Below are 20,579 nucleotides of genomic sequence, written 5' to 3'. Positions count from 1 at the left end.
CAATATTATCGCAATGTAAAGGTCCTTTCACAACACTGCATCACAGGTAAATGTCAAGATGAAGTTTGGTATATCTGTAAGGCCCATAAAACGAGACAAGAGGGTGTAAAGAATATAGAGGATTTAATGGCAGCTTACAATCCTCCTTTAGCAGATGATACAGCCCCACCAGCTAGTATTCAGGCTCATACAGGATGACCTGTGGAGGCCACGCTGTGTGACTGCTTCATTCAAACTTCCTCCAGTCAGTTAAGATTTCATAAGATTTAAGTAGAATATGGAATTATTGTATGTCCTAGCCACATACCTGTTACATTTTTGAGATCTCTGGAACGGGCTGTACAACATCTATAGTCTAGATCCGTTCTAGCACCCCAGGGTGGGGGGTTACGCAGAATGGCTAGTAGAAACCAGGTAGCGAAATCATGTGTGGTCTCCAAGTGTACCAGGGCCCAGCCGGATTTGATAGCACCAGAAAAGCCCCTCTATAACCTACCGTTAGGAAATAAATAAAACCAATTCTTCACCTGCTGTTGATTTGTTCATTCTGCCTCCCAAAGATTGCAGCAAGGCTCGGCTCATATTTATCCTGAACTCTGAGCTGAACATTTCCGTGTAAATCTCTAAAATACATGATTCAAATGGAACCCCCAGCGGAAGATTCCCTATAATGACAGATGGAGAAACCGTGGACGCACTGACCTATGATCCGGCAGTGTCTGTCTTTTTAGGCGTGCATAAAAGTGCAGTCGACCAAAGTTCTGTGCACCTCTAAAAAGGACACCACTGAACAGAGGCCATACAGAGCCCAAATTAATTCTGCCTCATTATAGCAATTGGACCCATCGGGGTTTTCATCTGAATCAAGTCATTCAGAAATTTAGATGAAAACCTCAATGTAAGTGCTCAGCGTAGTGCACTGGATAAATGTGATCCTAAATTTTATGTAAAATATTCTCAATAAAAGCTTTAACTGAATCCACAAAAAAAAGGAAGTCCCCACTTAGGTGCATCATCTATTAACTGAAATATAGTTGGCTTCCACTTTCTGGTAGCACAAAGGCTCTTTAAAAGTGCTATGGCTCCTCACCCCTCCTCGCTTTCGTTAGGAACATTTTACATAACATTTGGGATCATATTTATCCTGCACTCTGAGCACTTACATTGGGGTCTCCATCTAAATCTCTGAGTGATGTGATTCAGATAAAACCCCCAAGGGATCCTTTCATTATAATGAGGCAGCATAGTTATTCTGGACTCCATCTGGCCTCTGTTCAGTGTTGTCCTTCTTTTCAGTGCACAAAACTGTGGCAGACCACGTTTTCATGCGCTCCTAAAAAGACGGTCACCGCTAGATCACAGGTCAGACGGTGTCCACAGAGCATCCATCTGCCTCATTATAGGTAATCTTCTACCATTTGAATCACATATTTCAGAAATTTACACTTAAACAGAGGTGCAACCGCTCAGCGCAGAGCAAAGGATAAATGTGAGCCGAGCCTTACTGTGATCTTTGGGAGGCATGAAAATGTAAAAAATATACAGTAGGTGAAAAATAGGTTTTATTTATTTCTTATGCCGTTCCTTGTGAGCATATACCAGGATGGGAGGGAGCATATACCAGGATGGGAGGCAGCATATACCAGGATGGGGTTATCACATACCAGGATGGGAGGAAGCATATACGAGGATAGGAGGGAGCATATACCAGGATAGGGGTATCACATACCACGATAGGGGTATCACATACCAGGATGGGTGGGAGCATATACCAGGATAGGGGTATCACATACCACGATAGGGGTATCACATACCAGGATGGGTGGGAGCATGTACCAGGATAGGAGGCAGCATATACCAGGATGGGGTTATCACATACCAGGATGGGAGGGAGCATATACCAGGATAGGGGTATCACATACCAGGATGGGAGGGAGCATATACCAGGATACGGGGAGCATATACCAGGATGGGAGGGAGCATATACCATGATGGGGGAGCATATATAAGGATGGGAGGGAGCATATACGAGGATGGGGGGAACTTATACCAGGATGTGGGACATATACCATGATGGGGGAGCATATACCAGGATTGGGACATATACAAGGATGTGGACAGAAACAAAGATGGGGCACCATATACCATGATGGGGGACAATTGTTGGTACCTTCAACTTATTATTTGGTTGCACATCCTTTGGAATAAATAACTGCAATGATTTGCTTCCTATAACCATCAACAATATTCCTTCACCTCTCAACTGGAATATTGGACCACTCTTTTTGCAAACTGCTCCAGGTCGCTCATACTTGAAGGGTGCTTTCTCCCAACAGCAATTTTAAGATCTCTTTACAGGTGTTCAATGGGGTTTATATGTGGACACATTGCTGGCCACTTCAGAACTCTCCAGCGCTTTGGTTCCATATATTTCTGAGTGCTTCTTGAAGTATGTTTGGGGTCATTGTTCGGCTGGAAGACCAATGACCTAGGACGCAAACCCAGCTTTCTGACACTGGGCACTATATTGCGACCCGAAATCCTTCGTAGTGACACAAATGCAACCTGAGCCTGCAGGACAGCTGGAATTTCTTTGTAACTTGATTGAGGAAGTGTTGTAACCTTTCATAAATTTTTATCTGCTGTCCATGTCAAGTGAGATTAGCTACAGTGCCATGGGATGTAAACTTCTTGATTATGTTACGCCCCGTGGACGAAGGATCATCAAGATCAGTGGAGATGGATTTGTAACCATACGATTGTTGACATGTTCAACAATTTTGGTTCTCAAGCCCTCAGACAGTTCTTTACTTCACTTTCCGTTCTATGTGCTTAGTGTGGCACACACAGACACACAATTCAAAGATCGAGTCAACTTCTCCCTTTTTTTTATCTGGTTTCAGGTGTGATTTTCATATTGCCCACATCTGTTACTTGCCACAGGTGAGTTTGAATGAGCATCACATGCATGAAACAAAGTTGTTTTCCCACAATTTCGGAAAGGTACCAACAATTGTATTTAGACCATTTTGGGGGGATTTGTGCGAAATGATGTCCACTTTGTTTTTTGTGTTTCTCCAATACATTTCTGGAACAATTTCAAGGGTGCCAACACTTTTGACTATTTCTGTATACATATTGTTAAAAAAGGTCTGGAATTAAGAATGTCCTTAAAGAGGCTCAGTGAGAGCCAAAATGCTGAGGAGAAAAGGCAATAATTTGCCTAATCAGTTGTTATGTTTCATGAAGCAAGGTAGCGCCCTATGTGTGTGCTAAACTTTTTTTTTATTGAAATACCACTTAGAAGCTGAATAAAGCAATTATCTTTGGATTGCTATTAGCTTACAGACAGTTATATGCTTTTATTAGGTTTATATGTGGTTTCTGTTATTTATATATGTATGATGTAAGCACGGTGTATTGTGAAATGTTGCGAGATACACCGTACACTTTTAGGTACCAACAGGAGGCTCTAAAAGAGGTTTTCCACCTTCTGGAAAGTGAACCCCAAATTCCCTATAAAATATCAAACAGAGCAGGTACTCACCAACACCGTAGCAACTCCGGCATCTCGGTGCTGCTTAGATCTCAGTATTTTGGCTGAAGCAGTGACGTCATGTCGATATCGCGCATCACAGCTTTGGACAATCACTGAGATCAGTGGCTGTGCCGAGATAGTCTGCGCAAGCCGCCAAGCTCAGGAATGAGGCCCTTTATTGTGGTTTATACAGTACTATGTAGTAAAGCCCAGGCTGATGTCCAGATATTATTGCCTGGCTCTTTAACTGGAGAAGAGGTAACTTCAGTCTTAATCCAAAAAGTAAGGAGATTTGATAATATTTATTATAGATGAAAACTTTGTCCAAATCTACTCTGGACGTCTCGCCGCGGCTGTGTAAACATCACAGACCTCCGAACCTCTGGCAGTGAAAACTGAAATTGGTCTAAAGTTTTATGTTGTTATTTTCCCCATAAAACGTCTCTCAATAATTGTATTTACATGAAATCCATTTTTTGTCCACAATTTTACATAGTAACATAGTTAGCAAGGCCGAAAAAAGACATGTGTCCATCCAATTCAGCCTATATTCCGTCAGAATAAATCCCCAGATCTACGTCCTTCAAAAGAACCTAAAAACTGTAAGAAACAATATGGTTACCCTTCAGGAAGACATCCAGGCCTCTCATGAACCCCTCGACTGAGTTCGCCATCACCACCTCCTCACCACCTCATCAGTCTTCGGATTCTACCATCGGATCTAATGCCTAACAGTATGCATAATATGTAAGTGAATCATTATCTAAAAAAACAACAACAAGGCTTTTAGTTTTATGTATGTAAAGGGAAAGGAACTAGTTACAGAGGCGGCAGGACATCAGGTACGTGGGGACCCCTGCAAGAGAAAAGCTGATAAGTCTGGGAAAGCGAGAAGGGGACCTTAGGACAAGGTAGCGCCCTGTTTTGGGTACTGATTGAATCATGGTGTAACTTCTCTACGAGCGTCCTCTGGGACTGATATAGACAAAGACTCAGGGTATGAGGGTCATAGCAACACACCAGGACCCATATGACCCCACCCCCAAGGAAAATGCAGGAAGCTTCTCCCCATTTACCTGCTGCCTGGAACAAAATGCAAACTGTAACTCTGGGAATGGAGCCAATGTATTGTAGGGAAGATGGCGAAGGAAATGCATAACCTGTCATCTCCTGTTCACTAGTTTTGCTGTGCATAAAATGGACATTGTTTGTAAGAACTGGTCTGGCTTTGGAATTTAATGAGTCAAAGTGAGTGATACTGCATCGAGTGTAACAGAATGGACGATGACGGTAATAGACGAAGGAGTAATGTTGTACATTCACACCCACAATACCTAATTCTCTGTAGCTGGTGCCGGAATGGAAAGGGCGGCCCACTCACACGACTACCGCAAGGGGCTAACTTATAAGTGTATCTCCAGGTTCTGTTGTGCTTGCATCTGTGAGAAGCATACGGACTGTAAGAGATCAGCTGTTGACCGATCCGAGTGTTACCTACTGCCTTGTATTCTGTGATAATCACCCATGTCAAAGCTGATGAACTGTGTTTATAGCTGTACAAGTAAAAAAAGACTATAATTTTGTTAGTTGACAAAACTGCCAAGCTCTGTGCAGTAGCGTAACCTGCAATCTAATGGACTGTTCCTGTCGTAGTGTAACTGCCAAGCTTACTGCCTCAGTATTGAAGTGTAACCATCAAGAACTGTACCATTGAGCTGTGCTTTTATTTCAGAGATTGTGACTTTTTGATTGTCCGCGTTACTTTGAGAAAAATTGAATTAAACCCTTCTGTGTTCCTGTCCCCACTGCTCCATCCTCGTGTTTGGAGCCACGTCTGGGGCCGAGGGGCCACCAAATTGCCAGTTTGCCCCAGGTGGGTATAAAATTAAGCTATTAAAGGATCTAACAGCAGCCTGCTAAGAGATATTAAAAAACTGAAAAGCTATATAATCTCCCTACTAGTTATACTAACATCCTAAAGTGCACAAAGAAGGAACGTGGGTTAAGACATAATTCTGGTCACTGCCTAAATCTAGTTCCATCCCTAATTCCTCCCAGCTGCTTGTGTGACTTGCTGACCTCAATCGGATGGGATAGAAATCCTGCAGACCACTTCTGCTAAATGTTACCTCCGACTTTATGGATTCCATCCACTGAAAGGCGAGAGACCCTATAACTCGCTCACTCCTAGAGAAGCATTTAGCTCAGACTTATTGCAGTTGCTTCAAATGAGATATCTTGGCAAGTGCTGGTATAAAGGAGTGGAGTGTAGTGCAGCAGGGAGAACGGGATCATCTACAAGTTGCAGGATAGTTCTTCACCAGACGACAGATTTGCTGCTGAGGTGACACTTTGTGCTGGAAAGTTTCATAGGATTTATTCTGGGAAAACCTATGGGAAAGCTGGGCTGCAAGATCTTTCCTGGGATGGTGGAAGACGATACTCCAAGATAAGGTAAGACGATACACATATATGGATATACCGATATAGCAGATCCAAGTGTGACAATTCCACTGCATTATTAGAAAGTTATGACAATGCTATTGATGTACGAAATCAAACAATTCTGTCCTGGCACGTCTCTACAGTGCACTTGTCACACAATTCCCTAATGACCTTCATGTCACCTTGTCAACTGTATATATTATGTAATAAAGGGTATAATAATAGACCGGCTGTAGACATAGCCTGGGAAACAAGGGTGCAGTGTGCCTCAGGATGCTGATACGTGTATTATCAGACTAATGTCTGGTTTCTGAAATATGTTCTGAGAATCCTTCTGCACGTGGTTGTATTTTATGGCTTCTTACATAGTTACATAGGTTGAAAAAAGACCTAGGTCCATCATCAAGTTCAACCGAGTCATGCGTAGAGACATGAGGGTCTCTACTGGATGTGATATAAAGGCACGCACAAGTAAAATTCTGCATAATCCAACGGGTGTGTAGGATCCTGCGGATGCAGAGATATCCACAACAAACATTCAAACTTCTATCATTCTTACAAGGATCTCTAAAATATAAGCGCTGGTTCTAATTGGTTGCATTGGGCAACAGCTTCAAATTTCCCTTGCGCTATTATTTTCCTTAAATCTTCCCCTTCATAACTTTTATTGAAGAGGTTTATTTTTTACACAAATGTTTGTATTTTTGGCTAAAAATACCTTTTACAATTAGGTTTCGTAATATTTTTTGCACGGCTTGCCCTCTGGAGCCTTTGCATTGCACTGCTTATTGCTAGATGCAGAATAAGTTAACCCAGGATCCATAAGTGATCTTATTCTGACCAATCTTTTATCTGCCTCTTTCTGAGCTCCTCCACTGATTTATGGCCACAAACAGTAAAAAAGAGGAATATGCAGGAAAGCAAAAGGCCTGTGAAAGTCAAATGCTGCAAATTGTTTAATGAAACCCACTTAAAAAATAAATTTTTGTTTTGTATTTAAGGAAAAAAATGTCCTCAGAGGTGAATAACTCCTATAAAAATATTGTGAGATTTTGGTATTAAAAACATCCAGTTGTCACATATACTGTATATTGAGAAAGGATCTACATCTAGACGCTTCTTTGGTTTTTCTAATTTTGGATGAACAGATTACAGTTTAACCTTTCCAAAAGACCACCTATTCGCAGATATCACCCTCCTTTCCCGACCAGAGTTGCTATGACAGACTGTCTCTTCCACCATAAATACATATGCCATGTTCTCTGGAAAGACCCCCCTCCTTTTTCATTTTTAATGTTGGGTGGTCGTCTCAACAAGGTTTCACTGTACAAAATGAACAAATCCTTTAAGCAAAAAACACTGTTTTTCCTTACAGGATTTGTGCATCCTCAGCAGAATAATATCTTGTACCAACTTTAGGAATCACTATGCCATTAGATGTATGTTGGATGAAATTGTTGAATTTCGTTAAAGGGGTTGTTCCAACTCCAAATAAAAAAAAAATCTTCAAAATAATAAAGCTGTAACAACTCTGCTGGCATCACTGCATGGCCTCCCATCCCCCACCTGCATTACACTCAACTCACTCACTTCTCGGAGCCATCTTGTGACTTCTCTCTGCTGCCAGCTCCATGCTGTGTGCCGCATGTCTGCTGTTTGCTCTGTGCATGCTCTGTCTGTGTGCATAGGGGGGCGGCGCCGGCAACTCCTGTGTCTTATTGAGACTGTGTGCACCTTGCTAAGGTGTCCCCGGCCAATCGTCATGAGGCTTCAGGTATTTAAGACATCCCCACCCATTGGTGGGGCCTGTGCAACTTACTCCTTCAGTCAGTTCTTAGCTGCTGAGGTGCCAGGCCCTGTCTTGCTTACTCTCATGTCTGCCACCCAGGGGGCGTTGTACCCTGGTCTGTTTTCTGTGTAGCCACCCAGTGGGGCTTAGTACCCTGGCCTATGTCTTTGTGTAGCTGCAGCGCCCCAGAGTCCTGGTCGTTGCAGTACTGTGGCTCCGCCGCTAAGGGGGGCTATGGTACGTCTGATGGCACTGAAGGAGTTCATCTGACCAGGTATCACAGACACCAATACATTTCACAGTCTGGCCTCCAGGGGGAGCTAAGGGTTCTATTCATTAGGCCACTCCTCACAATCTGGTAAAACTGGGGGTTAGGCAGGAAGTTAGCAAGAAAGCTGACTGGGTTGGAACCAGGCAACACCTTGTGGCAGAGGGTGTTGTAGGGGAAGATTCGGAGGGGTCCCTGTCAGGGGTGGGATCCTGACAGAGGCCTAGCAACCAGAGAGAACGTTACGGGACCGTGCCTGCACGATATAGCGGCGGTACCCCAAGAAAGGATAAGAAGCGAAGTTTATTGTGCTGAGTGAGAAACGAGATCAACGCAGCAAGGAGAATACCAGTAGGAGTCGTGCTGTAAGACGAGGCAACATCCTATTGAGGCGCATAACCGGTGGCCGGAACGCCGAGGAAGTATAGAGCTCCAGGCCAAACTTCAAACCTACGGCAGGACAGTCAGTTACAGGCGGGCTGTCTCACCCAGACCCAGGAAGGCACAAGGGGGGTAACAACAGGAGTGGGGCGACGCTAGAGTCCCGGAAGAGCTCCGAGCCTCCCCGTCATACGGGTGCGTCCTAACCGTAAGATCAGGGGGACGTAGAGGGAGAACATCAGAATCGAGTTGTGAGGGAACACGAGAAACAGACACAACAGTTGTGGGTACTATCCCGTAAGCACAGCAGGGGAGGACCACAACACACAAGCGCAGGAAGGTAGGCACAGATTTCCACCTGCAAAGGGAACTCTGGAGGTGCCATCGGACCGGCCGGACTTGCGCAGCCCGGTTAACCGTATTCCGGATTGAGGACTCAGAAGCCTTCAGTAAAGAGGTAAAGAGACTGCAACCTGGTGTCCTCGTTATTGACCGCGACCGGCACTACACCGCACCGTAACATCAGCACCATACCATCACCTTTCATTGTGCGCCCCTCAGCAGGGTCACGGACCGGGTCTAGCCACCGTGACAACCCCAGAGCAGAGACTCACAGGCCCGGTACCGGGTACCCCTCGGCCCTGCGGCAGTGGGGGCGCTACATAGCCACCCAGTGGGGCTTCGTACCCTGGCCTATTTCTGCCTCCCAGAGGGGCGTCATACCCTGGCTTGTGTCCATGTCTCTGTGTCTTGTTCGGTTCCTCACTTTGTCTTAGCCTAGTCTTGTTCCTGTGTCCGTTTATATCCTTGCCTTGGTTTCCTTTCCCTGCTGTGCATACTCTGTGTCTTGCTTTGCTCTGCTTTCGGCTCCGCTTTCTGCAACCTTGGTTTTGCTCTGGGCTCTGCATTCTGTCTTGCTCTGCACTCTGACTTTGCTCTGCTCTCAGCTCTGCACTCTGTGGCTTTGCTCTCAGCTCTGCTCTCTGTAAGCTTTGCTCTGCACTTTGCTTTGTACTCTGACTTTGCTCTGCACTCTGTGGCCCTGCTCTGCGGCTCCGCTCAGCTCTTGCTCTGTGGCTCCGCTTCTTGTGGTTCTACTTTGCTCCGCTCCTTGCGGTTCTACCTGACTCCACTCCTTGCGGTTCTACTTCTCCCGCTCTTGGCTCCGCCTCCTGTGTTTCTGCACGTGGCTCCGCCTCCAGCTCTTGGCTCCACCTCCTGCTCTTGGCTCTGCCTCCTGTGTTTCTGTATGTGGCTCTGCCTCCAGCTCTTGGCTCCGCCTCCTGCTCTTGGCTCCGCCGCCTGCGCTTCTGTTCTTGGCTCTAGCTGCTGTGCTTTCGCTCTGCATCCGCTCTTGCGGTCTTTCTCTACCTATTAGTTAGTCCTCCTGTCTGAACAGGTTCTTACCTGTTTTACATACCTGCCTGCAGACTGGTCCCTACCGGTTCTTCCAGTGTACCAGTCTTGTCCGCCTGTCCTCCCAGAGAGCCACCGTACCTGCCTGCCTACCAGAGAGCCAGCCGTGTCCGCCTGCCTGCCAGTGTTTCTGTTGTACCCGTCTGCCTGCCTGTGCCCCAGCCGTGCCCGCCTGTCTGCCAGAGTGCCAGCCGTGCCCGCTTGCCTGTCTATGTTCCGTTCCCCGGTGGGATCAGCAGCCACAGCCAGACACCACCCTGGAGGGGTACCTGGTAGCTTCCTATTGCACAAGTCTGACCTCACCATCGGGGGCTCCAGCGAACACCTAGGAAGCTACTTAGTTACGCCCCTTCCAGGGAAGTTTGGTCTGTGGTCCAGTGGGGCCACACCCCCGCACGCCCACGCCAACCAGTCTGGGCGTGAGCGTGACAAAAGCAAAGAATACTTAGCTTACTGATCCCTTACCTCTTCTTTAATAATCCCAGTTTCCCTGTTTGTTACCTCTATGCCGAGAGATTGGCTGCAGCGGTCACATACCAGTCACGACTGAACAGGAAGTACAGAGATCCTCAGGGGTCCTGGATAGTGTTGAAAGACAACCATTGTGTTAAAGTTTTATAGCATTATGGATGCTGTATAGCTTCTAGGAGGACACAACATGTGTGAGGTGGAATTTTGGTCAAATGCCATAAATATTTCCCACATAAGCATTGTTCTCTTATCTTACTTGTAGACCTCATGATTGTTCCTAGATAGCTCCACTGTATCCTCCATAGTCATTAATCACCTTGTTACCTTTTCTTACAAATGTTAATGGTCTATGTCTTTGGGGTGTACATTTTAATTTGATATATAGATAATATATGTATGTATACTCAACAACAGTACCAATATATTCACCTACCGACAGAGGACTTACGGAGAAGTCGTAGTCTTTCCTTACCACTAACTGTGCCCCCTTTGGCTCCTTGCTTGCTCTTCTGGTGGGGACATTGCATGACCTCTCCAGCCAAGTTGCCCGATTGTAAAAAAAAATTACACCTTTTGTGGGAGATTCTAAGGACGCTCTGATTTGTAGGTAGAAGCAGGGTTAAAGATTCCTTGGGTTCTAAATTCTAAAACGCTCCAGGTAAGAACGACGTGTTGTGACAGGTAGACACTAACCATAACAGATACCATAATACTAATTATGAGTGTACTAAGAAAATCAGAAATTGCGCCCTGTTCTGTATTAACAACTATTAGAAAATATTAAAAAGACATGGTTTTATGGTCTCTTTTCTTCCTTTCCTGGGCTTACACGCCCTTCTTGAGTGTATTTACTGTACTGTGGTGGGGTGGTATGTGGTCCACTATCAATATTGGACAAGGACACGGACCAAACAGATTATAGCTCCATTTACACCGCTAGATTTTATCATAAGTATCACCTAAAGAATGAGCAAAACACACATTCGTTGGGTGAAACTATATTTTGTGCTGCACAAAAGATCATCGTTATCGGCTGCACATTGTCCGTTCAAATCATTCCATGCACACATCTGAAAAGCGGTCTGTAAATAGGTTATTATCCCAATGGTCAGTCACCATAAAACTTCCTAACATATTGGACCCATCAGTCATGGGGCCCTTATAGCTATGTATAACTACCCCTGGGAAAATATATCACTTATTCCAACATTTCTATTGAACAGATAGAGAAATACCTTGTAGCTTTTGGCTTTACATGAAATCTGTTTCTTTGCAATTTGTATTAATTCATTTATATAGTAAATGCTTTCATCTTATCCAAAATAAGCGTCTGAAAACTTCTCATTAGTGAGAAACTTGGTCACCACCAGAGATGGGTGAACGCAAACAGTAACACCTACAGTTTGGGCACTGACACCAAACACGGACTACACCAGGAAGTCTGTTTTACTGTTCGGGTTCAGCTGCCCAAAGACCGGGTGTTTGTTACGCTGTCATGTGTATGACAGTGCAGCAAACACTGCCTCTGATCGGCGGTAAAATCATTACCACCGGTCAGACAGTCACGGTTCCCCCGCTATCAAATGACAGTGTGAGCCCACAGCTGTGATCGGAGGTAAAAAGTTTACCTCCACTTACTGGCGTCTGCTGATGTGACTACTGCTCTCATCAGCCTACGCCTGCTGCCACTAATAACAGTGAGCTAAGGTGGTTGCTGATAGTGATAGAAAGCAGAGGGTGGTTATAAATGGTATAGTCTCTAACTGGGTTGCTGTGACCAGTGGGGTACCGCAGGGGTCAGTATTGGGACTTGTTCTCTTCAACATATTCATTAATGATCTGGTAGAAGGTTTACACAGTAAAATATTGATATTTGCAGATGATACAAAACTATGTAAAGCAGTTAATACAAGAGAAGATAGTATTCTGCTACAGATGGATCTGGATAAGTTGGAAACTTGGGCTGAAAGGTGGCAGATGAGGTTTAACAATGATAAATGTAAGGTTATACACATGGGAAGAAGGAATCAATATCACAATTACACACTGAACGGGAAACCACTGGGTAAATCTGACAGGGAGAAGGACTTGGGGATCCTAGTTAATGATAAACTTACCTGGAGCAGCCAGTGCCAGGCAGCAGCTGTCAAGGCAAACAGGATCATGGGGTGCACTAAAAGAGGTCTGGATACACATGATGAGAGCATTATACTGCCTCTGTACATATCCATAGTTAGACCGCACATGGAGTACTGTGTCCAATTTTGGGCACCGGTGCTCAGGAAGGATATAATGGAACTAGAGAGAGTACAAAGGAGGGCAACAAAATTAATAAAGGGGATGGGAGAACTACAATACCCAGATAGATTAGCGAAATTAGGATTATTTAGTCTAGAAAAAAGACGACTGAGGGGCGATCTAATAACCATGTATAAGTATATAAGGGGACAATACAAATATCTCGCTGAGGATCTGTTTATACCAAGGAAGGTGACGGGCACCAGGGGGCATTCTTTGCGTCTGGAGGAGAGAAGGTTTTTCCACCAACATAGAAGAGGATTCTTTACTGTTAGGGCAGTGAGAATCTGGAATTGCTTGCCTGAGGAGTTGGTGATGGCGAACTCAGTCGAGGGGTTCAAGAGAGGCCTGGATGTCTACCTGGAGCAGAACAATATTGTATAATACAATTATTAGGTTCTGTAGAAGGACGTAGATCTGGGGATTTATTATGATGGAATATAGGCTGAACTGGATGGACAAATGTCTTTTTTCGGCCTTACTAACTATGTTACTATGTTACTATGTTAGAATTCATCAGCCAGAGCCTGCACTCGAAATAATTTTTTTTTTTTTTTTAAAACAGCGTTGGTTCCCCTGTATGTTTGATAACCACTCAGGCAAAACTGACAGTTGATGGCTGCAATCCTCAGGTGTCAGCGTTAGCAAGGTTGGTTATCATGAGTAGAAGGGGTCCCCATGCTGTTTTTTTTAAATTATTTAAATAGATAATTTAAAAAAAGAACATGCCCTCCCCCTATTTTTGACAACCAGCCTTGCTAAAGCAGACAGCTGGGGGCTGGCATTATCAGGCTGGTGAGGGGTCATTGATATTGCCCCCCCAGCCTAAAAACAACAGCCCGCAGTCTCCCAGAAAAGACGCATCCATTAGATGCGCCAGTTCTGGCGCTTTGCCTGGCTCTTCCCACTTGCCCTGTAGCGGTGGGGTTGATATTTGTGGGGTTGATGTCACCTTTGTATTGTCTGGTGACATCAAGCCCATGGATTTGTAATGGGGAGGTGACTATAAGACACCTGTCCATTACTAACCCTATAGTTATATTGTAAATAAGCACACCGCCAGAATAAAGACCTTTAATTGACAGAATGACACAGACTCCTTTAATGATTCTAAATTAAACTCATGTCATTGTCCAGTCCACAGAAGCCCTAGTCTCCTGTAATAAAACAAAAATAAAACACAGCCATATACCTCACCTGTCCATCGTTCTGTCCCACACAGTAATCCATGTCTGGAGGATAAACAGCTTTCAACGTGGATTGTGACAAGATGTGACAGTCGAGGCTGATAACCACTGATGAATAAGCTGCAGCGAGCGCAGCATCAGTGAGCAGCGGTGACATTATCGAGGTTACTATCGGTCACTGAAGCTGCTTTCCCAGCCGGGACCCTGAACTGCAGCGGACCTTTGTAAGATCACCGCTCGCACAGTGAACTTCCAGGGGTCCACCCACCTCTAGTCATCACTGATAACTTTTGTATTAAATGATATGTCAAAATGAAGGACAGATAGACAGACAAGAAGATGGATAAAAGATAGATAGATAATCAGAAAAAAACAGGCAAAAAACAGGCAGGGAATTTCATTCTCCAGCAGGACTTGGCACCTGTCCACACTGCCAAAAGTACCAATACCTGGTTTATAAACAACAGTATCACTGTGCTTGATTGGCAGTAAACTCACCTGACCTTAACCCCATAGAGAATCTATGGGGAATTATCAAGAGGAAGATGAGACACCAGACCCAACAATGCAGAAGAGCTGAAGGCTGCTATCAAAGCCACCTGGGCTTCCATAACCTCTCAGCAGTGCCACAGGCTGATCGCCTCCATGTTACGCGGCATTGGTAATCATGGATGCAAAAGGAGCCCTGACCAAGTATTCAGTGCATTTTCTGAATATATATTTCGGTAGGCCAACATTTCAGATTTTAAAATAATTTTTCAAGCTTGTGTTATAGAGTATTCTAATTTACTGAGATAATGACTGTTGGGTTTTAATTGGCTGTAAGCCATAATCATCTACATTAACAGAAATAAACACTTGAAATAGATCACTCTGTTGGTAATGACTTTATATAATATATGAGTTTCACTTTTTGTATTGAAGAACTGAAATAAATTAACTTTTTGATATTTTAATTTTGTGAGAAGCACCTGTAGACAGATATGAGATAGATAGAATACGAGCATAATCTAATGTAACCCTGCGTTTAGTCTTTGCTGTGAACTATTGATTTTCCTATGAGGGTTATATGCAGTGGATTTCGGAGAGGATTACTCATTGTTATCATGTTTTCAATTTTTAATGCTTCCAACAAACTAATGAGAATTTATGTATTATGTGGCAGTTCAAGGTTTTCATGTAACATGAGGATTAAACACATTCACCGAAACAGAAAATGCACAATGTCTTCTAAGGACATTCTGGTAAAAAAAAAACAGTTGTCCATTGTTCTTACACATAATGGAATCTTCACAGTATCTAATTAATCACTGAGCTAGACCCCACCGTCTGCCCAAATGGGGTACAACTATGTTTAACTATGGCTCAATGCTTTCACTGTGGGACTGCTGGAGAATGCCAAATACAGCCCTATGGTAGTCCCATGAACGAATGGAGCGGCCATTGAGCATTCGCACTTCTACTCCATCCTGACAGGGATCAAAATGCCTCGATCTGGCAACTGGTAGGGGCACTCTTCCAATCTAGACTACCACCGATTTAAAAGTTTTTACCTACTGTATACCAGTGTTTCCCAAATTCCAGTCCTCATGGCCTCCAACAAGTCATGTTCTCCGGATTTGCACAGTGTTGCATAGGTTAGAGATGTCCTAATGCCATGATGATACTTCCACCACCTGTACAATCCTGAGGAAATCATGATAACGTGATCAAAGCATGTATCGAATTATTACGAAAATGGAGCAAAGGACAAAGAAAAAGCTTCAAATTTGGTGTTCCAATGGTGTGGAGAGAGCCAAAAAATCATCATGATGACTGTTATTTCTGTGCAGTGCAAGTGCAAGGATTCAATAAGCATAAGAAACGAAAATGGGAGTAACATGGAATCTGCAAGAAGGCCTGTCCCTCATTGTGAAGATGTGCCTGTACCTGTGTTTACCATAAATAACAGTCATCATGATGATTTTTTGGCTCTCTCCACACCATTGGAACACCAAATTTGAAGCTTTTTCTTTGTCCTTTGCTCCATTTTCGTAATAATTCGATACATGCTTTGCACACTATGTGTGGTGCCCAAAACTTGTCTTGGTCCCCAAGCATAACCCCAAAATAGGCAAAATACACTTTTTTTACGAAGTCTGTTATGTTTCTTCTATGTTTTGGCAGTGTGTATTCACCCCAAATGTAACAGAATGAGTCTGGATCGTTAAGACAACTTCTTCTTGATGAGTTCATGCTTTTCACTGCAAAACAGACAACAACATAAAGTTAGTGCAAAAATCAAGCTATGAACAAACTTTTAGAACACTAATTAACACAAAACTATATTGAGAACTGCTCAGTTCAAGTACTAATCCAAAGAAATTAATGAGATGATGCGTCGCATTTACCAACAAGTGCTATAAATAAGATACCAAAAATCTCAAAAACTTGAGCCAATCTGGCAAAACTGATGACATATTCAGAATCAGCACCCCAAAAATACCCTAAATTCGATGAAATATCTTTGGCACCAAAAATGCTGTTGACCAGTGTAATCATTTAGAAACAATACTAAATAATGTTTTCGCTCAGGAAGAGTTCACAAATTAATATTTTGTGGAATAACCATAATTTTTTATCACAGCTTTCATGCGTCTTGGCATGCTTTCCATTGCTTTTGGGTGACCTTATGCCAGAGGTTTTCAATGGGGCTCAGGTCTGGAGACAGGGATTTGATGTGGTGGTCCTTCATCCACACCTTGACTGACCTAGCTGTGTGGCATGGCGCATTATCCTGCTGGAAAAACCAGTCCTCAGAGTTGGGGAACATTGCCTGAGCAGAAGGAATCAATTGTTTTTACAGGATAACCTTGTATGCGGCTTGATTTATACGTCCTTCACAAAGATTAACCTGCCCTATTCTAGCTTTGCTGAAGCATCCTCAGATCAGATTAGATTAGATTACCTTACTCCAGTCCTCTATGGTCCAATCCTTATGGTCTTTGGCAAACTCCAGCCTGGTTCTCCTTTGCTTCTCATAAATGAAAGGCTTTTTTCTAGCTTTCCATGACTTGAGTCCTGCCTCTAGGAGCATGTTACGAACTGTTCTTGCCGTGCCCTTCACCCCAGCTGTCATTTGCCATTCCTTTTGTAGGTCATTTGATGTATCCTTCGGTTGCTGAGTGACATTCGGATAAGATGACGGTCATCCTGGTCAGTGTAGAGTCGTTTTCACCCTCTGCCGGTCTGTAGCTTTGTTATTCCGAGTGTCTGCTGCTTGACCTTGTTGAGGACTGCAGTCTTAGAAATTTTAAGGATGGAGGCAAAATGACGCTCACTGTGTCCTTCTGCTAGTAAAGCCAGAATTGAGCCCTTCTTTTCCTCACTCAAGACTTTTCTTTTCAACTCCTTTGGCATGGTAAAACCTTATTTTTTCATTCCTATTACTTTTGGGATATTACTAGTAGTGATGAGCGAATATACTCGTTGCTCAGGTTTTCCCGAGCATGCAAGGGTGATTTCCGAGTATTTGTTAGTGTTCGGAGATTAAGTTTTCATCGCGGCAGCTGAATGATTTACAGCTATTAGCCAGCTTGATTACATGTGCGGATTCCCTAGCAACCAGGCAACCCCCACATGAACTCAGCCTGGATAGTAGCTGTAAATCATTCAGCTGAGGCGATGAAAACTTAATCTCCGAACACTAACAACTACTCGGAGGTCACCCGAGCGTGTTCGAGAAAATCCGAGCAACGAGTATATTCGCTCATCACTAATTACTAGCACTTGTTTTGCCATCCAGCTTGTCCTATTGCAAGAGGATTGTGAACACCACAGCAGTATTTTTTATACTTTCCTTCATTAAATAAGATTTGGTTCAGGTGATCACCTAATCAGAAGCACAGTAAGTAGAATGGGGTGTACTCTGGTTGGAATTCAACTGACACTGGAATGGAATGGCTGTCAGACATGTAGAGAAGCTGATTTTTATAAAACTGTGCAGTGGTCTCTTAATTTTTGCCAGAGCTGTATATATATAACATAAAAATTAGGTTCCACTTATCACAAAAAAACATAATTTGAATATCCGAGTGAGAAAAATATTACAACTTAAATCTGCATGGACGAATAAAACAAAAATGTCCCTGGTCACGAACGTGGAAAATATGACCAGGTTTTGAATTACAGGATGGGCCATTTATATGGATTCACCTAAATAAAAGGAAATGGTTAGTGATATCAACTTCCTCTTTGTGGCACATATGGGAGGGGGAAACTTTTAAAGATGGGTGATGACCATGGCGGCCATTTTGAAGTCAGCCATTTTGGATCCAACTTTATTTTTCCAATTTTCCAATGGGAAGAGGGTCATGTGACACATCAAACTTACTGAGAATTTCACACAAAAAAATGGTTTAACATAACTTTATTCTTTCATGAGTTATTTACAAGTTTATGACCACTTATAAAATGTGTTCAAAGTGCTGCCCATTGTGTTGGATTGTCAATGCAACCCTCTTCTCCCACTCTTGACACACTGATAGCAACACCGCAGAAAAAATGCTAGCACAGGCTTCCAGTATCTGTTGTTTCAGATGCTGCACATCTCGTATCTTCACAGCATAGACAATTGCCTTCAGATGACCCCAAACATAAAAGTCTAATGGTGTCAGATCGGGAAACCTTGGTGTCCATTCCACTGGCCCACAACGACCAATCCACTTTCCAGGAAACTGTTCATGTAGGAATGCTCGGACCTGACACCCATAATTTGGTGGTGCAACACAATGGGCAGCACTTTGAACAAATTTTATAAGCTTTTCTCACATTTTGGAAAATATGTAATTTTATGGGTCTACTACCATCTACTATGCTAATATAGTGTATATAGTGGATATAAGGAGACATATTTTGCTCACAGTATAAGAATTAGGCACTATTTATAATGGTGACTGTTATGACATGGTTGACCTCAAAGTTAGCTAGGCATGGGTGTTTCCTACTGGGCCTTCATGGACCATTATTGTGTTGGAGCCTGAACCCAACCAAGGAAGTTCTGTAGGTCGCCTTGATTTTGGTCTGGGACTTTTACCTCTGAACACCCCTACTCATTGTGTTTTCAATTACATTTGATAGTTGATCATTAGAGTCTGGAAAAGTAAATATCATCACTTAATTAATTGTAGACGTTTGTTTTGCTTGGCTGTTGTGGACCCGTTGTGGTAGGTGAATGTTTCTATTGTTTATTATTCTGCCTTTTTGTGTTCAACCTGTTTTATTATGGATGTAACTTATAAAATCTGTTAACAATAGTAAAGCCCATACACGTAGCACAGATTATAGAAGACCAACAATATTATTATTAAGCGGCTAATTTCCTTTATGTGGAGACATGCCATATTAATTTTAAAACAAGTATTAATTCCAGATGTGGTAATTCCTCTGAAGCGCGCAGTCCATCTAATCTTCATATTCTAACTCTTTCCAAAGTAAAATTCAAACCAAATTTCTTTCCTTAGGAGATGGGAGAACATGTTGTACTCATTTAGCCGATAGGTCATCGTCCTGTGGATCGGGACATGTGCTCGACATGTGAACGAGTTCGTAAAAAAATACCGACACTCTCTATACATACAAAATGATTGACTTCCCAGGAACTGTCGCCGCATTTAAAGGATTTGTCTCTGGATGTATTTTCTTTGCTCCACAGACACCTTTTTTAAAAAGTGAAACTTTACACGAAGTCGTGATAAAATCAGTAATAAAATGGAAAGATGATCCACCGTAATAAAACAACTTAGTTTACAAGTGGAGTACGTGGTGCCCCTCCATGGCATTGGATCTTCTGCACCATCAGAAAGTGAAGGTCTTAGTACAGTGAGTGGCCTCATTTTACTTTTTCGCACATGTTAACATTAAGCAAGTGAAATCTCTTAGCCATGCTTAGTCCCTTGGGCCCATGTAAGAAAGACACTTATTCCTTGCAGCAAATATTGGGAGCCAGAGCCAGAACCAACTGGTGTTGTTTGGTGCTGGACTTTATGGATCTGGTTGTGGCAGTGGGCCATTGTTATGGTAAAATAGGCCATATTGGACCCCCTGGTCCTTAGCAGAGCCAGTACCATGATGACCAAGTGATCTGCTGAAGTTGTTCTACCTTTTATATTTTACATCTATATATATAATTGTCTAAGGGTTTTTCTGTCTGTCTGTCTGTCTGTCTGTCTATCTGTCTGTCCTGGAAATCCCGCGTCTCTGATTGCGGCCTCGACCAATCAGCGACGGGCACAGCATGGCGACGATGATGTCATAATGGAAATCCCGCGTCTCTGATTGGTCGAGGCCGCCAAGCCTCGACCAATCAGCGACGGGCACAGTATCGACGTAGATGTCATAATGGTTGCCATGGCGATGATGATGTCATAAAAGTTGCCTCGACCAATCAGCGACGGACACAGTCTGCCGCGAATTCTGGAATCATCATTGTCCATATACTACGGGGACATGCATATTCTAGAATACCCGATGCGTTAGAATAGGGCCACAATCTAGTCTATATATATAATTGTCTAAGGGTTTTTCCGTCTGTCTGTCTGTCTGTCTGTCTTTCTGTCTGTCTGTCCTGGAAATCCCGCATCTCTGATTGGTCGAGGCCGCCAGGCCTCGACCAATCAGCGACGGGCACAGCATGGCGACGATGATGTCATAAAGGTTGCCTCGACCAATCAGCGACGGGCACAGTCTGCCCGCGAATTCACCTCGACCAATCAGCGACGGGCACAGTATCGACGTAGATTTCATAAT

The 20,579-nt window shown here is 43.5% G+C and overlaps 1 protein-coding gene across 1 annotated transcript in view; it reads left to right on the top strand.

Annotated features, from left to right (window-relative positions):
- The first annotated feature begins 5,859 nt into the window (after nucleotides 1-5,859).
- C1QTNF7 (C1q and TNF related 7) overlaps nucleotides 5,860-20,579 on the top strand; it is a 91,971-nt gene continuing 77,251 nt past the window's right edge. The window contains exon 1 of the mRNA XM_077278994.1: nucleotides 5,860-5,992. The gene's annotated coding sequence lies outside the window, so the exon portion shown is untranslated. The remainder of the gene's footprint in view (nucleotides 5,993-20,579) is intronic.

This window comes from Ranitomeya variabilis, chromosome 1 (genome assembly GCF_051348905.1).
Source record: "Ranitomeya variabilis isolate aRanVar5 chromosome 1, aRanVar5.hap1, whole genome shotgun sequence".
Lineage (NCBI taxonomy): Eukaryota > Metazoa > Chordata > Amphibia > Anura > Dendrobatidae > Ranitomeya > Ranitomeya variabilis.
Note: the sequence above shows the minus strand (reverse complement) of the source record. Positions and strands in the feature narration are given on the sequence as shown.